General features: G+C 46.7%; 1 protein-coding gene across 5 annotated transcripts in view; it reads left to right on the top strand.

The window, feature by feature from the left end:
- The window catches only part of LOC128691091 (uncharacterized), an 800,012-nt gene that overhangs the window by 338,043 nt on the left and 439,884 nt on the right, over window positions 1-22,085 (top strand). Inside the window, exon 1 of one of the 5 annotated variants that reach the window (XM_053779884.2) lies at window positions 19,539-19,664. The exons of the other annotated variants lie outside the window; for them this stretch is intronic. The gene's annotated coding sequence lies outside the window, so the exon portion shown is untranslated. Of the gene's footprint in view, window positions 1-19,538; window positions 19,665-22,085 lie in introns of those variants that run through there. 5 annotated transcript variants of the gene reach the window in all.

Below are 22,085 nucleotides of genomic sequence, written 5' to 3'. Positions count from 1 at the left end.
TCCTCTCCTTCACCCCCTAGCTCCCCTCTCCCCTCCTTCACCACTAGCTCCCCTCTCCCCTCCTTCACCACTGGCTCTCCTCTCCCCTCCTTCACCCCTAGCTCCCCTCTCCCCTCCTTCACCACTAGCTCCCCTCTCCCCTCCTTCACCACTAGCTCCTCTTTCCCCTCCTTAACCCCTAGCTCCCCTCTCCCCTCCTTCACCACTAGCTCCTCTCTCCCTTCCTTCACCACTAGCTCCCCTCTCCCCTCCTTCACCACTAGCTCCCCTCTCCCCTCCTTCACCCCTAGCTCCCCTCTCCCCTCCTTCACCACTAGCTCCCCTCTCCCCTCCTTCACCACTAGCTCCCCTCTCCCCTCCTTCACCCCTAGCTCTCCTCTCCCCTCCTTCACCCCTAGCTCCCCTCTCCCCTCCTTCACCACTAGCTCCCCTCTCCCCTCCTTCACCACTAGCTCCCCTCTCCCCTCCTTCACCCCTAGCTCCCCTCTCCCCTCCTTCACCACTAGCTCCCCTCTCCCCTCCTTCACCACTAGCTCCCCTCTCCCCTCCTTCACCACTAGCTCCCCTCTCCCCTCCTTCACCACTAGCTCCCCTCTCCCCTCCTTCACCACTAGCTCCCCTCTCCCCTCCTTCACCCCTAGCTCCCTCTCCCCTCCTTCACCACTAGCTCCCCTCTCCCCTCCTTCACCACTAGCTCCTCTCTCCCCTCCTTCACCACTAGCTCCCCTCTCCCCTCCTTCACCACTAGCTCCCCTCTCCCCTCCTTCACCACTAGCTCCCCTCTCCCCTCCTTCACCACTAGCTTCCCTCTCCCCTCCTTCACCACTAGCTCCCCTCTCCCCTCCTTCACCACTGGCTCTCCACTTACAACAAAAAAGTTTTCATTCCGTGTTGTTTGTAATGAAGAATATCATGCAGAAGGGAGGGGGCAGAGAGAGCGGAGGGGAAGGAGGGGGGAGGGGAAGGAGGAGGGGAGGGAAGGAGGAGGGGAAGGGAAGGAGGAGGGGAGAGGGAGCAGGAGAATGAGGGAGTGAGAGTGAGGAAGAGGAAGGGGGAAGCAGGTAAAAAGAGAGGTAAGGGGAGGGAGAGAAAAGGGGGTTAGAGGGTAATGGGGGATGTGGAGAGAAGGGATGTAGAGGGAAAGGGGGGAGTTGGAGGGGAGGGAGGCAGATGGAGGGGGTAGAGACAGGTAGAGGGAGGGAGGTAGAGGGAAGGGGAGGGAAGTGGGGAGGGAGGTAGAGGGAAGGGGAGGGAAGTGGGGGAGGGAAGATGAGAGGGAGACGAGGAGCAGACACGGAAGCTGCCTCGAAGCTGTGTATAAATCCTGAGGTAACGGTGAAGGGGAGAGGGAGAAGGGGAAGGAAGGGTGGGTGGGATTTATGAAGAGGAGGAAAGGAAGGGATGTAGGGAGAGGGGAAATAAAGGGGAGTGAAGGGGAAAAGGGGTGAGGCGTAGGGGAGGAAGGGAAGGATGGAAGGAGGGAGGGAGGTGCAGGTCTATATTATACCTAGATATACCCAGGTAGCCTCTGTTATGGTAATGGGAGTGGATAGGGAGAGAGTCAGCCTCTATCCTGGCAGTGGGAGTGGATAGGGAGAGAGTCAGCCTCTATCCTGGCAGTGGGAGTGGATAGGGTGAGAGACAGCCTCTATCCAACCAGTGGGAGTGGATAGGCGACTGGGCAGTGCCTCATGATGCGAGTGTAGACAGTAATGAGTGTGTGGGTAGGATGATGAGAAATAGTCCACGCAAGACAGAAGGCAGGATAGTGGGTAGTATAGTGGGGGAGGGTAGAGGGCGGATAGAGTACGGGTCTCTAAGGCTCTAGGAATGATGGTGACAGCAAGAAGACTAGATAGGAGAGTGGAGGGGGAGGGGGAGGAGGAAGTGGAGGAGGGGGAGGGGGAAGAGGAAACAAGGAGGATTATAATGAGTACATCGAGGACAATAATATGTAAGCTGAGGATGAAGAGGGGGAGGATGAAGCAAGGAGGACAACACTGAGGACGCTGTGGAGGACAATGAGGACAAGGAAGATGGTGAGGACATTAAGGAGGACAGTGATGTCTGAGAAGGACCTTGAGGACAATGGGGAGGCGGAGGATAAAGAAGGTGGGTGAGGGTGGGGGTGAGAGACTGGTGTATGGATGACGAGGTGGTTGTGGGTGGGGTGGAGGGCAGGCCACCTCACCCGCCTTCCTGATATTGACATTTTTCCCACTGAACCGAATGGGCCAAATATCTGCCTCTTTACATGTGTGTCTCCAGCTGGGCCCCTGGCTCTCTCTCTCTCTCTCTCTCTCTCTCTCTCTCAAGTGTAGCTTTCTCCGTCTCTCCCCCTTCTCGACTCCCCTCTCCCATTCCTCCTTGGGTAGGGGGTAGAGGAAGGAGTGGGGAGGGGGCACTGGCACTGTCTTACTCAATACCTTCGTTCCTTCCCAAAAACTTATATCCTGGCACTCTGGCTCCCTCTGTTTGTCTCCTCCCGCTGCCCTTTCCTCTTTCCTATTCATCGTTACTCCCTCTCAGGGTTGTATGAGCATATTTTAGTTATTGGGGAAGTTATACACGTATATTTTGTCATCGCCCCCAAGGGGTCATCGCCCCCGTAGCCTGGTCCCGGACCAGGCCTCCAGACTGATGGCTTGATCCGCCAGACTGTTCGTGTTATGGAACAATTTCTTAAGTTAACAAAATTCTGTTGCTGTGAGATGTCAGGTGATGGATGCCCGTCTTGGGGTATAAGACTTGAAAATGTTACTGACAGAGAACCTTCAGTACGTTTCATTATGGTTATGCTTCAAGGGGAAGGAGAGGAGGTTACCCCTCCTTTCCTATTGCCTTCCAGTTTTTTATACTTTCGCTGTATGGTCCTTACGGGTTCAGCGCTTCCCTCTTGGAACTGAAAATTCAATTCCTGTAGGACGAGTCTGAGCTGATGGAATGTAGTCTAGAGTGATGTTATCATTTATATTCTCACCTCCTTGCATTTTATTGAGACGTTTCACCCACCAGGGACATTATCAGTTCTCACGAGAATTGATAAAGTCTCCGGTGGACGAAACGTCTTACATAATTTACAAGTAGACAGTAAAATGTAGGAAGAGAAGAGGGAGAAGGTGCATGGGAGTGGTGCATACTCCAGGTGTGTCAGCCTGTGCACTGCTGGGCAGCCGCTGCTCTCCAGTAAGTTATTGATGCCTTTCAAATCTATGTTTTTCTGGTCTGCAGGTTTAAGGCTGATATAGCGGAGTAGATACAGGTGTGTGTGTGTGTGTGTGTGTGTGTGTGTGTGTGTGAGAGAGAGAGAGAGAGAGAGAGAGAGAGAGAGAGAGAGAGACTTTCACACTAATAAGAATTTTCTCTATCTCCCTTTCCCTCATTATTATCCATCATTTCTTATTTACCCATTTCTTCACACTTTCACCTTTCTTGCATCCACCCCGTCCCTCATTCCCCATCTCCGCTTCCTCTCATCCTCCCCACCCACCCTCATCGTCTCTTCCTCCCCCCCCCCCATCGTCTCTCACACCCATGTCCTTTTCCATCATGTGTTCTTCTCTTACCCTCCCACTCCTAGCGGCCATTCCTTTATTGCAATTTCTTCAGCAGAGCCGTCTGGCCGAATAAGCGCTCGGTGCAGTTATTGGGGCAGGAAATGACCTCTAGATTGGAATTCCATCTGTGCGCTGCCGAGAAAGACAAGCGTTGGGCCTTTTCAAAGATTCTAACCGAGGATTTCTGAGCGAGAGAGAGAGAGGGAGGGAGGGAGGGAGAGAGAGAGAGAGAGAGAGAGAGAGAGAGAGAGAGAGAGAGAGAGAGAGAGAGAGAGAGAGAGAGAGAGAGAGAGAGAGAGAGAGAGAGAGAGAAAGAGAGAGAGAGAGAGAGAGAAAGGAAAAGGCAAAGAGGCGTGGTAGTGGGATGAAGGCGAGCAGTAGATAGCGAGAGGCGGACTTACACAGGAGTACATGGGGAACACAGTAGAGGACTTGGAAGTCCGCTTTGAGACTGTCTTCTGAAAAATATCTTCTATGAACTAGCTTCTATGAACTAGTTTCTATGAACTAGCTTCTATGAACTAGCTTCTATGAACTAGTTTCTATGAACTAGCTTCTGTGAACTAGCTTCTATGAACTAGCTTCTATGAAATATCGACTTCTGCCTAGATTAAGGACCATCATGCATACCGAGATGTGCAAGTCAAGGACAGAAAAACGTACGGCGCTCCACTCTCTCTCTCTCTCTCTCTCTCTCTCTCTCTCTCTCTCTCTCTCTCTCTCTCTCTCTCTCTCTCATTGTAAGGGAATGAAAGCGAAGGCAAAGGAGAAAACTGATAATTAGTAGTAATGAGAACAAGGAAATAATATTTAAGAAGCTTGTGAAGTGTGAATTGTGTGAATAGATGAAGTAAATAATGATAGAAAACGAAGAGTAGGAAAAGAATATGTTGATGTGAAGACAAGATTGATGATTGGTGGTAGTGGTGGTGATGTTGATGATGGTGGTGGTAGTGGTGGTGATGTTGATGATAGTGGTGGTAGTGGTGGTGATACTGATGATAGTGGTGGTAATGGTGGTGATATTGATGATAGTGGTGGTAATGGTGGTGATATTGATGATAGTGGTGGTGATATTGATGATAGTGGTGGTAATGGTGGTGATATTGATGATAGTGGTGGTAATGGTGGTGATATTGATGATAGTGGTGGTAGTGGTGGTGATGATGATGGTGGTGGTAGTGGTGGTGATGTTGATGATAGTGGTGGTAGTGGTGGTGATACTGATGATGGTGGTGGTAATGGTGGTGATGATGATAGTGGTGGTAATGGTGGTGATATTGATGATAGTGGTGGTAATGGTGGTGATATTGATGATAGTGGTGGTAGTGGTGGTGATATTGATGATAGTGGTGGTAATGGTGGTGATATTGATGATAGTGGTGGTAGTGGTGGTGATATTGATGATAGTGGTGGTAATGGTGGTGATATTGATGATAGTGGTGGTAGTGGTGGTGATATTGATGATAGTGGTGGTAATGGTGGTGATATTGATGATAGTGGTGGTAATGGTGGTGATATTGATGATAGTGGTGGTAATGGTGGTGATATTGATGATAGTGGTGGTAATGGTGGTGATATTGATGATAGTGGTGGTAATGGTGGTGATATTGATGATAGTGGTGGTAATGGTGGTGATATTGATGATGGTGGTGGTAGTGGTGGTAGTGGTGGCGATGTTGATGATGGTGGTGGTAGTGGTGGCGATGTTGATGATGGTGGTGGTAGTGGTGGTGATATTGATGATAGTGGTGGTGATATTGATGATGGTGGTGGTAGTGGTGGTGATATTGATGATGGTGGTAGTGGTGGCGATGTTGATGATGGTGGTGGTAGTGGTGGTGATATTGATGATGGTGGTGGTAGTGGTGGTGGTATTGATGATGGTGGTGGTAGTGGTGGTGATATTGATGATGGTGGTGGTAGTGGTGGTGATATTGATGATGGTGGTGGTAGTGGTGGTGATATTGATGATGGTGGTGGTAGTGGTTGTGGTATTGATGATGGTGGTGGTAGTGGTGGTGATATTGATGATGGTGGTGGTAGTGGTGGTGGTATTGATGATGGTGGTGGTAGTGGTGGTGATATTGATGATGGTGGTGGTAGTGGTGGTGATATTGATGATGGTGGTGGTAGTGGTGGTGATATTGATGATGGTGGTAGTGGTGGGGATGTTGATAATAGTGGTGGCGATATTGATGATGGTGGTGGTAGTGGTGAGGTTGATGATAGTGGTGGTGATATTGATGGTGGTGGTAGTGGTGGTGGGTGGTGGTGATGATGGTGATGTTGATGATGGTGGTGATAGTGGTGGTGGTAGTGGTGGTGGTACTGGTGGTGATGGTGATGATGGTGGTGGTGGTGGTGGTGATGGTGGTGGTGGTGATGGTAGTGATAATGGTAGTAGTGATGGTGGTGGTGGTTGTAGTGGTGGTTGTGGTGTTAGTAGTGGTAGTTGTGGTGTTAGTAGTTGTAGTTGTGGTGGTACTGATGGCGGTGGTGATGGTAATGGTGGTACTAGTGATGGTGGTGGGGTAGTTTTGGTTTTAGTGGTGGTGGTAGCAGTTGTGGTGGCAGTGGTGTGGTGGTAGCAGTGGTGGTGGTGGTAGAAGCAATGGTGGTAATAGTCGTGATGTTAGTAGTGGTGGTGGTAGTAGTAGTGGTCATAGTGGTAGTGGTAGTAGTAGTGGTGGTGATAGTGGTAATGGTGGTAATAGTGATGGTGGCAGCAGTGATGGTAGTAGTAGTGGTGGTGGCTGTAGTAGTAGCAGTAGTAGTAGTAGTAGTAGTAGTGGTAGTAGTATTGGTAGTAGTGGTAGTGGTCATAGTGGTAATGGTAGTAGTAGTGGTGGTAGTAGTGGTTGTGATGGTAGTGGTGGTGGCAGTAGTAGTAGCAGCAGTGGGGATGGTGGTGGTGATGGTAATGGTAGTAGTGATGGTGGTGGTGGTTGTGGTGGGGGCTAGTAGTGGTGGTTGTCGTAGTTTTGGTTTTCGTGATGGTGGTTATGGTAGTAGTGGTGGCAGTGGTGGTGGTAGTAGTGGTGGTGGTGGTAATAGTGTTGTGGTAAAAGTGGTGGTGGTGGCAGTAGTAGTGGTGGTGGTAGTAGTAGTATTGGTAGTAGTGGTAGTGATGGTAGTAGTAGTATTTGTAGTACTAGTATTAGTAGTGGTGGTGGTAGTAGTGGTGGTGGTGATAGTAGTGGTAGTACTAGTAGTAGTAGTGGTGGTGGTAGTGGTTGTGGTAGTACTAGTAGCAGTGGTGGTTTTGGTGGCAGTAGTTGTGGTAGTGGTAGTAGTAGTAGTGGTGGTGGTAGTAGTAGTGGTGGTGATAGTAGCAGTGGTGGTAGTGGTAGTAGTAGTGGTGGTAGTAGTAGTAGTGGTGGTTGCAGTAGTGGTAGTAGTAGTAGTGGTGGTTGCAGTAGTGGTGGTAGTAGTAGTAGTGATAGTAGTAGTAGTAGTGATAGTAGTAGTAGTAGTAGTGGTGGTGGTGGTAGTAGTAGTGGTGGTGGTAGCAGTGGTGGTGGTGGTGGTAGTAGTAGTGGTGGTTTTGGTGGTAGTAGTAGTAGTGGTGGTGGTGGTAGTAGTAGTAGTGGTGGTGGTAGTAGTAGTGGTGGTGGTAGTGGTGTTAGTAGTAGTAGTAGTAGTAATAATGGTAGTGGTGGTGGTTGTAGTGATGGTGGCGGTAGTAGTGGTGGTGGTAGTAGTAGTAGTAGTAGTAGTAGTGGTGGTGGTAGTAGTAGTAGTGGTGTAGTAGTAGTGGTGGTAGTGATGGTGGTAGTAGTGATGGTGGTGGTAGTAGTGATGGTGGTGGTAGTAGTAGTAGTGGTGGTAGTAGTGGTGGTGGTAGTAGTGGTAGTGGTGGTGGTGGTAGTAATAGTGGAGGTTGTGGTAGTAGTGGTGGTGGTAGTGCTAGTGGTGGTGGTAGTGCTAGTGGTAGTGGTGGTAGTAGTAGTAATGGTGGTTGTGGTAGTAGTAGTGATGGTAGTAGTAGTGGTGGTAGTGCTAGTGGTAGTAGTAGTGGTGGTGATGGTGGTGGTAGTGTTAGCAGTGGTGGTGGTAGTACTAGTGGTAGTGGTGGTAGCCACGGGTCAGAACTTATGAAGGTAATATTTTAAGGGGGTGTTGTTGTTCCAAGTCTTCTTCCCCTTGTCCACGCTCACTCCTCCACTCCCTCCTCCTCCGACTTTTCCTCCTCCTCCTCGTCATTTAACTCCTTTTCCTGCTGTTCTTTCTGCTGCTCCTACAGCTGCTGCTCCCCTTCCGTCTGTTGTTCCTACTGCTGCTCTTCCTCCTGTTGCTCCTGCCCTTGCTGTTCCTACTGCTGCTGCTGTGCTGTTCCTCCTCCTGCGCCTCTTTCTCCTACTGCTGCTCCTCTTCCTTCCTCAGATTTTCCTATTTATGCTCGAGCTCCTCCTGCGCCTCTTGCTTAGTAACACCAGTACAAATATTAGTAACACCAGTATTAGTAACACCAGTACAAGTATTACTAACACCAGTATTAGTAACACCAGTACAAGTATTAGTAGCACCAGTATTAGTAGCACCAGTATTAGTAACACCAGTACAAGTATTAGTAGCACCAGTATTAGTAGCACCAGTATTAGTAACACCAGTATTAGTAACACCAGTACAAGTATTAGTAGCACCAGTATTAGTAACACCAGTATTAGTAACACCAGTACAAGTATTAGTAGCACCAGTATTAGTAACACTAGTACTGATATTAATAACACCATTACTAATATTAATAACACCAGTACTAGTAACACAAGTATGAGTCGCATTAACACCGGTAACAGTATTTGTAACACCAGTAACATTATAACACCAATAACAGTCTCAGTAACACCGGCAACGTTATTAGTTACACCAATAACAGTATTAGTTACACCAGTAACAGTATTAGTTACACCAGTAACAGTATTAGTTACACCAGTAACAGTATTAGTAACACCAGTTTTCTTAACTTCTCTACACAGACTAGCAGTGTGGGTGGGGGCACCCACACAGGCTAGCAGTGTGAGTGCCTCCACCCACACAGGCTAGTAGTGTGGGTACCCTCACCCACACAGGCTAGCAGTGTGGGTGCCCCACCCGCACAGGCTAGCAATGTGGGAGCCTCCACCCACACAGGCTAGTAGTGTGGGTACCCTCACCCACACAAGCTAGCAGTGTGGGTGCCCCACCCACACAGGCTAGCAATGTGGGAGCCTCCACCCACACAGGCTAGTAGTGTGGGTACCCTCACCCACACAGGCTAGCAGTGTGGGTGCCCCACCCGCACAGGCTAGCAATGTGGGAGCCTCCACCCACACAGGCTAGCAGTGTGGGTGCCCTCACCCACACAAGCTAGCAGTGTGGGTGCCCCACCCACACAGGCTAGCAGTGTGGGTGCCCCCTCCATACAGGCTAGCAGTGTGGGTGCCCCCTCCACACAGGCTAGCAGTGTGGGTGCCCCCACCCACACAGGTCATAACTCAGAGGTAAAGGCAGTGTGATCTGCCTTCATATACATATAGATTACACTCACACCTAACCCCCCTGCTGCCCTCCACACCCCTGCTGCCCTTCTCAACCATGCTACCCTCCTCCTCCCTGCTACTACCCATCCCCTGTTGCCCGCCATCCCCCTATTGCCTTCTACCCTCCTGCTGCCTTCCTCTGTGCTGCTACCCTCCTCCACTTTGCTAACATCCACCCCCCTGCTACCATCTTCTACCCTGCAACCTTTCACCACCCTGCTGCCTTCCACCCCCCTGCTGCCCTCCTCTACCCTGCTTCCCTCAACTCCCCTGCTGCCTTCCACCCCCTGCTGCCTTCCTCCACCCTGGTAACCTTCTGCACCCCGGCTACCCTCCACCACCCTGCTGCCCTCCACAACCCTGCTACCCTCCACAACCCTGCTACCCTCCACAACCCTGCTGCACTCCACAGCCCTGCTACCCTCCACAATCCTGCTGCCCTCCCAACCCTGCTACCCTACACAACCCTGCTACCCTCCACAACTCTGCTACCCTCCACAACCCTGCTGCCCTCCACAACCCTGCTGCCCTCCACCACCCTGCTGCCCTTTACAACCCTACTGCCCTCCACAACCCTGCTGCCCTCCACCACCCTGCTGCCCTCCACCACCCTGCTGCCCTCCACAACACTGCTGCCCTCCACCACCCTGCTGCCCTTCACAACACTGCTGCCCTCCACTACCCTGCTGCCCTCCACAACTCTGCTGCCCTTCACAACACTGCTGCCTTCCACAACACTGCTGCCTTCCACAACACTGCTGCCCTCCACTACCCTGCTGCCCTCCACAACTCTGCTGCCCTCCACTACCCTGCTGCCCTCCACTACCCTGCTGCGCCTAACTCCTCTTATTCCTTACGTTGCTGTTTCTCCTTCTCATTCTCTTTATCTTCCTGTCTCCTTTCTCCTTCCTCTTCTTGTATTAGCGCTGCTGCTTCTGTTTTTCCTGCTACTGTTTCTGTTACTACTACTGCAACCACTACTGCAACTACTACTACAACAACTACTACTACAACTACTACAGGTATTACAATCACAACTGAAACTACATCTACCAACATTTATGAGTAGCAACAATATTAGTAATGACAGTAGTTTTCCCATTACTGATCAGCTATAATAGCAGCAACAAAAGGAACAGTGTCAACAGTAGTAGCAGTGGGCAGCTAACAGGCACAGCCCGGTTGAAGAGGCAATCAACAGGAAAGCCTGACTTCCGGCCGGACTGCGAGGGTAGGAAAGCTCTCAAGACTGGTCACAGGTATACCATTCTTGCCACTTTTATAACAATGTACTGTCAGAACTACTACTACCACCTGCTATCTCAAAGGCTCTATCAGAACTTCCTTTTATCTCATGCTGCTCCAGATATTGCTACTTCTGCTACTGCTATCAGAAGAGGTAAGATACTGGATGTCTCCTGCACTCCAGTGTCAATAATAATGGTGGACACGGTGAATATATTCTCAGTACTTGGTTTCATTAGTGTCTTTTTGTATCGTTTTCCTCTTTGATTCCAGACTTATGGGACACCCCGTCGATCGATGTGTTTGTAAATTTGAAACTTGAGGAACGTAAGGGAAGGAAACAGACAAATGCCGTGCAGTGCGATGCTTTACTGACAACGTTTCGCTCACGCAATGGACTCTCTCAGGTCACAATCGTTGCCAACCAAGGGTCGCATTTCTGACTCCATCGTGTCGGTATTTTATTCCATTTCTCTCCAAAGTTAGGGAACTTTAATGAGGGTGCGTGCTACCAGCAGAGGGCTTTATTAGCCCAATGCAGAGAGCATCAACAGAGTAATATAGAGTAGAAGAGAGTCAAGGGTAGTTTGGGTGGGAGTCACGCTTGCATAGGCTAAAGTCACGTGATGTCCAACTCGTTGGAGATATTATATACAACTATGTTTGAAGTGATTACTGAAAATTACATGCATCTTCGCTTCTCCTAAACCGAGTTAAATTAATCAACGTGAGAAACAAGGCAGTGACAAGCTTGATGTGACGTTTCTGCAAATGTATAAATGCATCCACAACCCCGGCTGTTGCACTTTTTCGTAGGAAGGCCAGTGATGGTATCGACCTTCAAGTGTGTATCGGTGACTTTCTCGTGCTTACTGAACTGTGATAATTATCATTATGTGTCTTTATTGTAACTATACGGGTAAAGCATTGGCTTAACAGTGAGATCCCCGATTAATGCGGTGCAAGTTAACATGTACATATCTGTAGGCAGAAAAGTTCTCTCTCATTCCCAACATCCTAACGTGGTACCATATGGGGTTGATATCCTCCACATAGTGCCTAGGAGTTTCAACGTACCAACCAGTCTCCTCGATCGTAATTACTTCTATATTCGACTGATGAAGCCTGTTGCGCAGGCGAAACTTTTTGTCAATAAAGATATACCAGCCAAAAACTTGTTTCCATTGCGCATTTGGACGTCTCTGCGCAGTCGTTTTTACGATGTGTAGTAACACTAAATCGTCATAATATTAAATCAAACTTTCTCTTTAAACTGCATGTTAAGTGGAAAATAAGTGTTGCCCGCTTATCTCATTCGTCAACCTGCCTTTATATTATTTTTTTTTCAATGTACGACCTTCAGCAGGGGCACGACGCACCTCAGTCCTCCGCACTCGTGACTCAAGAGGCGTGTGAAGACAAACTTTCATTCCTTCATGAACTGTGTAGATTTAACAATAAGCTGCCTTGTAGATTTAACAATAAGCTGCCTTGTAGACTTAACAATAAGCTGCCCTGTAGATTTAATAATAAGCTGTCTTGTAGATTTAATAGTAAGCTGCCTTGTAGATTTAACAGTAAGCTACCCTGCTATCTTGTAGATTTAACAATAATTGTCTTGTAGATGTAACAATAAGCTGTCTTGTAGATCCAACAATAATAAGCTGTCTTGTAGATTTAACAATAAGCTGTCTTGTACATTTAACAATAAGCTGTCTTGCAGATTTAACAATAAGCTGTCTTGTAGATTTAACAATAAGCTGTCTTGTAGATTTAACAGTAAGCTGCCCTGTAGATTTAACAATAAGCTGCTCTTCAAAATATACCGCAATACACCTAAACTCAGACCATGATAACAGGACGTAGCAGAGAGCTGCTATCGGGACTGCAGGTAGTGTAGCTATTATCTACAATAATGGGAATATCCACAGACGAAAAACTATCTGAAAATGATGAATTACCTTACTTCGAAAATTTAATAACATTTGGAAAATAAAATAAGTTATACAACCGTATTTATGTAATAATATGAAGTAACTACCAGGTTTCTTAACTACACTACACATTAAGATGATTACAGTAATGAGTTCATTACTGTAATCATCTTAATGATTGCTGGAAGTGTCTGTATGTAAAAATCATTGTCCTCAACAATTATTGGAACTTTTCTGAAGGCTGTTGACAGTGGTGGCGGCTGGACGAGATTGTTCATGGTAGTGAGAGTGAAGTACCACAGCCAGGCTGGTCACCACCCTCGCACACATTCAGGCTGCACACTAGTGCCATCACCATATACTTAAATATCAGTATTAAATAAACGAGAAATCCATGTGTATAAAACGCTATAATGTATAATTTTCAGAGTTAACTTCTAGGAAAAAGCAATTTTAACATTGGCCATCGAAGAAGCAAACAACCTATAATATATATATATATATATATATATATATATATATATATATATATATATATATATATATATATATATATATATATATATATGAAAGGGTGTATGCAAGTCGTACACTGTTACCTTAGATATGTTACAGTATACTGGTATCCATCACAGTAGCCTAGGCACGTTGAGGAGTGGGAGAAGATTCTGGTTTCCTCAACATTGCTCTCTCCCTCTCATTTAATCAGTGACTGCTGCCGTGCTTTGTGGCGCAGTCAACACCCCCAAGATTGAATAATTATCCCTGATAGATTTCTCACCCTCTCCGACCGTCAAGTAGCTAGTAGTATATCCACTGCCTTCTGTAAGTGCAATCTTCAAATAGCGACCACCATCACCACTATTATGGAGTTGACCTGTGGACTTAACCTGCCAGAAACATTAGTTGAAATGAAGACCCGAGACTTACCAGTATCTGGGAAAATAAATAGTGTATAGCATGTGAAAATTTAGATATCCGCGGATGCGGATGTGTATGAGGATGTCTTACTTATTTTGCGGATGCATATGTAAGTTGTGCGAATGTTTCGCGGATATCGATGCAGATGTAAGAAATTGTGCGGATGTTCCGCGGATTTGGATGCGGATGTATATGCGGATATCTGTTTACAGTAAAACCCGCTTGCATATGTAAGAAATTGTGCGCATGTTCCGCGGATGAACATGTGGATGCGGATATCCAATACATCACTAAAATACACTTGTCATACTGAAATTGTTAATAATGTCTATCTTATTGTATTGATGGTATACACAATCTACAAGAAAATAAATAAAGCTTACGTGTGACAAAAATCTTACCTAATATTGTACTCGAGTTCCTTTCGTACCAGCCATAACGTTCTCCAAAGTATTTGTGGCAATGAGAGTGTTTGACAGTTTATTCCACTAATCTATAACTCTGTTAGCTTAACCAATATATTACATATGGGTTTTGATTATGTTTTTATAAATAATAATATGTTGAAAATAGTTTAAAATAGCTACAAGTTAATGAGTAAGATATGTTCAGCTGTTTGGTATCTTCAGTGTTAAAATATTTCGCCTAAACAGTATTTAACTGAAGGAGCCTGCTATGGAGGCGAAACGTTTCACCAATAATGATACCTAACTGTTGCACACGTGTCATACTTATCAATAATAATAATAATAATAGTTAATGGTAATAATTCATAACTTCATGACCTTTATATCTGTATAATAAAGAATGACGAGAATGTCACTTTAGTTCTCCAGAACATTAACGGTGTTCTTCAAGTTGTCTTGGTCCTCTTAAGTGTTCCACACTCTAGTTCTTCAGGACATTAACGGTGTTCTTCAAGTTGTCTTGGTCCTCTTAAGTGTTCCACACTCTAGTTCTTCAGGACATTAACGGTGTTCTTCAAGTTGTCTTGGTCCTCTTAAGTGTTCCACACTCTAGTTCTTCAGGACATTAACGGTGTTCTTCAAGTTGTCTTGGTCCTCTTAAGTGTTCCACACTCTAGTTCTTCAGGACATTAACGGTGTTCTTCAAGTTGTCTTGGTCCTCTTAAGTGTTCCACACTCTAGTTCTTCAGGACATTAACGGTGTTCTTCAAGTTGTCTTGGTCCTCTTAAGTGTTCCACACACTAGTTCTTCAGGACATTAACGGTGTTCTTCAAGTTGTCTTGGTCCTCTTAAGTGTTCCACACTCTAGTTCTCCAGAACATTAACGGTGTTCTTCAAGTTGTCTTGGTCCTCTTAAGTGTTCCACACACTAGTTCTTCAGAACATTAACGGTGTTCTTCAAGTTGTCTTGGTCCTCTTAAGTGTTCCACACACTAGTTCTTCAGGACATTAACGGTGTTCTTCAAGTTGTCTTGGTCCTCTTAAGTGTTCCACACACTAGTTCTTCAGGACATTAACGGTGTTCTTCAAGTTGTCTTGGTCCTCTTAAGTGTTCCACACACTAGTTCTTCAGAACATTAACGGTGTTCTTCAAGTTGTCTTGGTCCTCTTAAGTGTTCCACACACTAGTTCTTCAGAACATTAACGGTGTTCTTCAAGTTGTCTTGGTCCTCTTAAGTGTTCCACACACTAGTTCTTCAGGACATTAACGGTGTTCTTCAAGTTGTCTTGGTCCTCTTAAGTGTTCCACACACTAGTTCTTCAGGACATTAACGGTGTTCTTCAAGTTGTCTTGGTCCTCTTAAGTGTTCCACACACTAGTTCTTCAGAACATTAACGGTGTTCTTCAAGTTGTCTTGGTCCTCTTAAGTGTTCCACACACTAGTTCTTCAGGACATTAACGGTGTTCTTCAAGTTGTCTTGGTCCTCTTAAGTGTTCCACACACTAGTTCTTCAGAACATTAACGGTGTTCTTCAAGTTGTCTTGGTCCTCTTAAGTGTTCCACACTCTAGTTCTTCAGGACATTAACGGTGTTCTTCAAGTTGTCTTGGTCCTCTTAAGTGTTCCACACTCTAGTTCTTCAGGACATTAACGGTGTTCTTCAAGTTGTCTTGGTCCTCTTAAGTGTTCCACACACTAGTTCTTCAGAACATTAACGGTGTTCTTCAAGTTGTCTTGGTCCTCTTAAGTGTTCCACACTCTAGTTCTTCAGAACATTAACGGTGTTCTTCAAGTTGTCTTGGTCCTCTTAAGTGTTCCACACACTAGTTCTTCAGAACATTAACGGTGTTCTTCAAGTTGTCTTGGTCCTCTTAAGTGTTCCACACACTAGTTCTTCAGAACATTAACGGTGTTCTTCAAGTTGTCTTGGTCCTCTTAAGTGTTCCACACACTAGTTCTTCAGGACATTAACGGTGTTCTTCAAGTTGTCTTGGTCCTCTTAAGTGTTCCACACTCTAGTTCTTCAGGACATTAACGGTGTTCTTCAAGTTGTCTTGGTCCTCTTAAGTGTTCCACACACTAGTTCTTCAGGACATTAACGGTGTTCTTCAAGTTGTCTTGGTCCTCTTAAGTGTTCCACACACTAGTTCTTCAGGACATTAACGGTGTTCTTCAAGTTGTCTTGGTCCTCTTAAGTGTTCCACACTCTAGTTCTCCAGAACATTAACGGTGTTCTTCAAGTTGTCTTGGTCCTCTTAAGTGTTCCACACACTAGTTCTTCAGGACATTAACGGTGTTCTTCAAGTTGTCTTGGTCCTCTTAAGTGTTCCACACACTAGTTCTTCAGGACATTAACGGTGTTCTTCAAGTTGTCTTGGTCCTCTTAAGTGTTCCACACTCTAGTTCTTCAGAACATTAACGGTGTTCTTCAAGTTGTCTTGGTCCTCTTAAGTGTTCCACACACTAGTTCTTCAGGACATTAACGGTGTTCTTCAAGTTGTGTTGGTCCTCTTAAGTGTTCCACACACTAGTTCTTCAGAACATTAACGGTGTTCTTCAAGTTGTGTTGGTTTCCTTAAGTGTTCCACACTCTAGTTCTTCAGAACATTAACGGTGTTCTTCAAGTTGTCTTGGTCCTCTTAAGTGTTCCACACACTAGTTCTTCAGGACATTAACGGTGTTCTTCAAGTTGTGTTGGTCCTCTTAAGTGTTCCACACACTAGTTCTTCAGAACATTAACGGTGTTCTTCAAGTTGTCTTGGTCCTCTTAAGTGTTCCACACACTAGTTCTTCAGAACATTAACGGTGTTCTTCAAGTTGTCTTGGTCCTCTTAAGTGTTCCACACACTAGTTCTTCAGAACATTAACGGTGTTCTTCAAGTTGTCTTGGTCCTCTTAAGTGTTCCACACTTGGGTTGGACAAATTTCCCATAACATTACACTTTCTTTGTGTACTTGGTTGTGAAAGTTGTGTTACAGTTCATTATAGTCAACACTGGTATTAAAACAGTGAGCCTTGATGGAAGTGACCTTTAGTGAGCTTGAACCTTGATGAAATGAACTTTAGGGAGCATGAGCCTTTTTGAGGGAACTTTAGTGAGTGTGAGCCTTATTGAAAGTGGACTTCAGTGAACGTGTAATTTGGTGAGACTATAGGCAGTGTTGACGTAGTTGATACTGGTCACTGTTTACCCCTTCCCCTTGGTCACACCTTCCCCTTGACCACACCTCCTTGGTCGCACCTTCCCCTTGACCACACCTCCTTGGTCGCACCTTCCCCTTGACCACACCTCCTTGGTCGCACCTTCCCCTTGACCACACCTCCTTGGTCACACCTTCCCCTTGACCACACCTCCTTGGTCACACCTTCCCCTTGACCACACCTCCTTGGTCGCACCTTCCCCTTGACCACACCTCCTTGGTCACACCTTCCCCTTGACCACACCTCCTTGGTCACACCTTCCCCTTGACCACACCTCCTTGGTCACACCTACACCTAGAACACTCTCATCCTCTAGATCTGTTGTTTATGTATCTTCTCCCTGAATCCCCTTTCCTCCTTCGCCCTACATTTCCTGCCTTCCTGCCTGCTCCCTACCCCTCTCTCCTCCCTACTCCCTGCCTACCTACCCCCATGCCTCCCTATCCCCTGCCTCTTACCACCCTCCCCAAGTCTCCACCTCCTTACTCCCTACTACCCTTCATCCCTCCCCTACCCCAGTCTCCCTACCTCCTTCCCCCTTCCTCCTTTTCCCCTGCCTATGTTCATCCCTCCCCTACCCCTGTCTCCCTACCTCCCCCTTTCACCCTTCCCCCTGCCTCCTTGCGGCGTGTGGCGTGGCCGCTGGCCTCCCTGCATGAGGTAACCTTGAGGGCCGCCATTGCGCAGGCTTCGATCTTCATACGGGGGGGAAAAACTCATTGGAAATTCCTCAGATATTAGTTGTCTTTAGCTTCCTTGCCCCGCCAGGCTATTGGAATCATATTAAAAGTCGACCGTAACAGGAATGCGATTAAGTGCTGAAGATGGTGTTTAATATTGGAAGCTTTAAGGCCGTAAGCCGCGGGGCGGTCCCGTGGCGAGTTTAACCCTTAGTCTATCATCTCATAAGGAGCAAATGCTCCTCATCGGTGGGGTAGACTATGCGAGGAATATCCCAGGCACCAAAGCCAATATAGAAGCATCAGAAGGTGGACAGGGAGCGGTATTGGATCCTACCTCTTTATTCGGAACTCTCTCTCGGCCCAATATCAAACGGGGGCTATCGTTTCATCACGCCGCTGCTGCCAGTGCTACCCAGTAGCGCAGCAGGGGCGTAGATGTGTGCCTAGGTGCGTCGCTTGCGTCACCACTACCACAACAGCGTCGTGGTTTGTGATGAATGGGGGTAGATATTCGTACGTAGATGTGTCACAGCAACGACACATTGGTTAGTGGTGAAGGTAAGCAGACCATTGTCAGTTTATCACTAGGCTACACATGAAAGGTATAAAATGCCTACACGATGGAAAATTGAACACAAATGCAGTATCATGTGATCCTTTAATGACTACGTCTACCTGTTGAGAAGTATATGAGTATGTATAGGGTGGAGAGTTTGGTGGAGAGGTTGGATTTCAAACGGACCTTGAAGGTTTTGTGTGAAAGGGGCTTGGACATACAGCAGGCATGTGTGAGCGTGTTAGATAGGAGTGGAGACGAATGGTTTTTGGGACTTGAGCTGTTGGAGTGTGAGCAGGGTAATATTTTGTGAAGGGATTCAGGGAAACCGGTTAGCCGGACTTGAGTCCTGGAGGTGGGAAGTACAGTGCCTGCACTTTAAAGGTGTTTGGAATATTGGTTGTTGAGAGTGACATCTAAACTATCTTATATGAGCACCTCTGCAAAGATAGTTATTATGTGTGAATGATGGTGAAAATGTTTCTTTTTTGGGGTCACCCTCTACCTCGGTGGGAGACGGCCAGCGTGTTGAAAAAACTGAATAATAATAATAATAATAATAATAATAATAATAATAATAATAATAATAATAATAATAATAATAATAATGTCATCAGAGAGAAACAAGGAATATGACAGGTGGACACAGATTAACCACTGAAATGGCATGAAAAGTGGAAAAAGCTGGAAGAGGTAGTTGTGGAGTATTATATACAGTGTGGAACAGCACTGTACAGTGTGGAGCAACACTACACAGTGTGGAGCAACACTACACAGTGTGGAGCAACACTGCATGTTGTGGAGCAACACTACACAGTGTGGAGCAACACTGCACAGTGTGGAGCAACACTGCATAGTGTGGAGCAATACTGCACATACAGTGTGGAGGAACACTGCATAGTGTGGAGCAACACTACACAGTGTGGAGCAACGCTGCACAGTGTGGAACAACGCTGCACAGTGTGGAACAACGCTGCACAGTGTGGAGCAACGCTGCACTGTGGAACAACGCTGCACAGTGTGGAGCAACACTGCACATACAGTGTCAAGAGTGAATATGTTAGGTGGTAAAGGTGGCAGGTCTCTGGCCAGGCAGCCAGGGTAAGACAACCCTTGGAACCAGGCACAGGTAAGCTAGCAGACTGCAAATATTAGATCAAGAGGTGGAAGTTATGACCCGACCTAACACACACACACACACACACACACACACACACACACACACACACACACACACACACACACACACACACACACATACACACACATTACACATAAATATAATATTAGACAGGTGGTCTGGGGTGCCACAGTGCCATCTAACATAATTTGTCGATTAAACATCCATCTGTTCCACCTGTGACTTAAAAGTTGAAAACTGACTTGTTCTCTCTCTCTCTACAGGTAGGTGATGGTGACTGCAAGTAGGGGAAGACCATTCACCCTGGTGGTGGGGGAAGACCATCCACCCTGGTGGTGGGGGAAGACCATCCACCCTGGTGGTGGGGGAAGACCATCCACCCTGGTGGTGGGGGAAGACCATCCACCCTGGTGGTGGGGGAAGACCATCCACCCTGGTGGTGGGGAAGGACCAGCTACCCTGGTCGGGAGTATCAAGGCTACATATTAACACAGGTGAATGGAGCGTGCATGATACTTTGCCTCACTATCACACCCTCCTCTCTCGCCTGGGTAAGTGCTGGTTGTAAGGCATTTTAAAAGACTAACTATATTATACGCCCCTAATATATTCACAACAAATTTGTGTTGGCTGTCCAGACGCGACCAAGACGAGGTTACACCACTTATTACATGTGCAGTTCATATATGCCAGTGTTGTAGATGAGCCAGCGGGCCGCCAGCAGTAACAGTTTGGTTGCCCAGGCCAGCACCACACAGTCCTGGCCCCGGGATGGGTTCTGGGAATGCGACTTGATTTCCTTATTTAAAATACCAGAGAGCTGGCGCGTCTTGACGCGAAAACTCTCGAAACCCATCACAGGTGTAATGAGTTAAGGAACTTTCCGATGGCCATCGGCAGAGGTCAACACGAAGAACTTCACGGAACACTGAGCTCACCGAACACTGTTCACGGATAAGTCATATTTATCGCTGAGTAGACCATACTTATCCCAGGGTAGATCATACTTATCCCAGGGTAGATCATATTTATCCCAGGGTAGATCATATTTGTCTCAGGGTAGATCATATTCGCTCCAGGGTAGATCATATCCCCCACCTATCCCCTTGAAGGGTTCAGAGGGAGGAGGTTGCAGCGGAGGGAAAGCAGGGGGCGTTTCTCCCCCAGGAATCATTGTCATGGGGGGAGCCTGTGCTTCTGGAGCCCAGTTTGATTAGGGTTTAGCAGCTCGACCCGGCAAACATTGGGTAATTGAAGGGCAAATCTTTATCTTAATTAATCTTTGCAGAGTAAATAACACCCCCGAGTGTAATACCCTCAAGAGAAGGCACCTAGATTAATGTTATATAAAATTCAATAACAGTACCCGACGCTACCTCGCTCTGCGTTATCCTGAGTGCGCTACCTGGCTCCCAGGGGCTCCACGGGTGCTACTAGCTGCTCCAGGGATGCACGCCCTGCCACGCCCACCAGATGGGCGTGGCAGGACGAGGCGGGCGTGCATGCTGCATTATGCGGGTCTTATTATCGAGGTCGCCCGGGCTGACGAAACTCGTACAGCTTTTGATTAAGTCGAGTATTGTTCGCGCTAGAAACATGTCGGGCCAGATTATGTGCGTGGCGAGAAGACAAGTCTCCAAGTTGACCATTCTCTAAGGTCGACTTTCCCCTCGGTCTTGTGAGGGATTGTCGACCGTGTGAGGAGCGGGGCTGCCGGAGCCTGGCAGGTCAGGCCGGCTGATTCCTGAAGAGACCTCTGTGATTAAAGCTGTTAATTTTGTATAAGCTGGTCATTGTGCCGCTGTTTTATAATAAGCTTCGTTTAACAATTCTTGATTACTAATTAATATTTGCGTTGTAATAAGTTTCCTATAATTAAAAGTTAGCAGAGGCAGACGCAAATGGTCCTGGGTTGACGCAAATAGTCCTGGGCTGACGTAAATGGTCCTGGGCTGACGCAAATGGTCCTGGACTACCTTTTGATTAATCCCTGTTTTTTGCGTAGTTACAAAAACATACCTTTTTTTTTGGTATATTGATATACTTTGTTATATAGCGGAGTTTAATTGAGTTCGCCAGTGGTTTATTTGACGTTTGTTTACAAACTATGTGACATACAATTATCAAAACATTTACGCTATTTTGTTTTAACCAGTTGAGGCCAAATATTCTATTATTGAATTGGTTTATTCGGCTGTGGGTGGAGCAGTGTGACGTAGCGGGCTGTGGGCCAATCAGACGCGGGTTTAATGCTAATGCACGAGCAGTGGGAGTGGCCAACAGACTTTAAAAGCCCAACTACCAATCACTCTGGGCATCAGGATATATACAGCAAGAGGTGTATTTTTCTCAGTGTATGTATCCCCCAGAGTTTATTGTAATCTATATTTTAGGGATTACAGTATTCTTGTCTGGTGGTGACAAGGTTACGTGTAGCCTTAGAGATCTTAGTGTGATCGGTAAACTTTATACCTCGGTATGGTCTCTGTGTATGTACGCTGAAACAGTGGTGATGAGCAGGTTACATGCAGCTATAAAACGACTCTCGTGTAGGTGAAAGGCTTAACCCCAATAAACCAACGAACCAACAATTCTAAATCTGAATATAGTCTATAATAGTGTGCGTGTGGTAAGAGAGAGCGAGAGAGGGAGAGAGAAGAGAGAGCGAGAAAGGGAGGGAGGAAGAGAGAGAGAAGACAGAGCGAGAGAGAGGGAGGGATGGAGGGTGAAAGGGTAACACAGAGAGAGAGAGAGATGGATTGAGATTAATTACCTATTCCTACCTACTGGAGCTCGTGGTGTCCCGCTGCCGTGCTTTAATCTATCGTTCATTTTGTTTATATCTGCAGCCGTTGTAGCTCTTGCTACGTCCCTCTTGCCATATTCCAGTGTTTTTTGCCCTCTATTGGCGAAGA

Source organism: Cherax quadricarinatus, chromosome 27 (genome assembly GCF_038502225.1).
Source record: "Cherax quadricarinatus isolate ZL_2023a chromosome 27, ASM3850222v1, whole genome shotgun sequence".
NCBI lineage: Eukaryota > Metazoa > Arthropoda > Malacostraca > Decapoda > Parastacidae > Cherax > Cherax quadricarinatus.
This window is presented reverse-complemented; position numbering and strand designations above follow the sequence as displayed.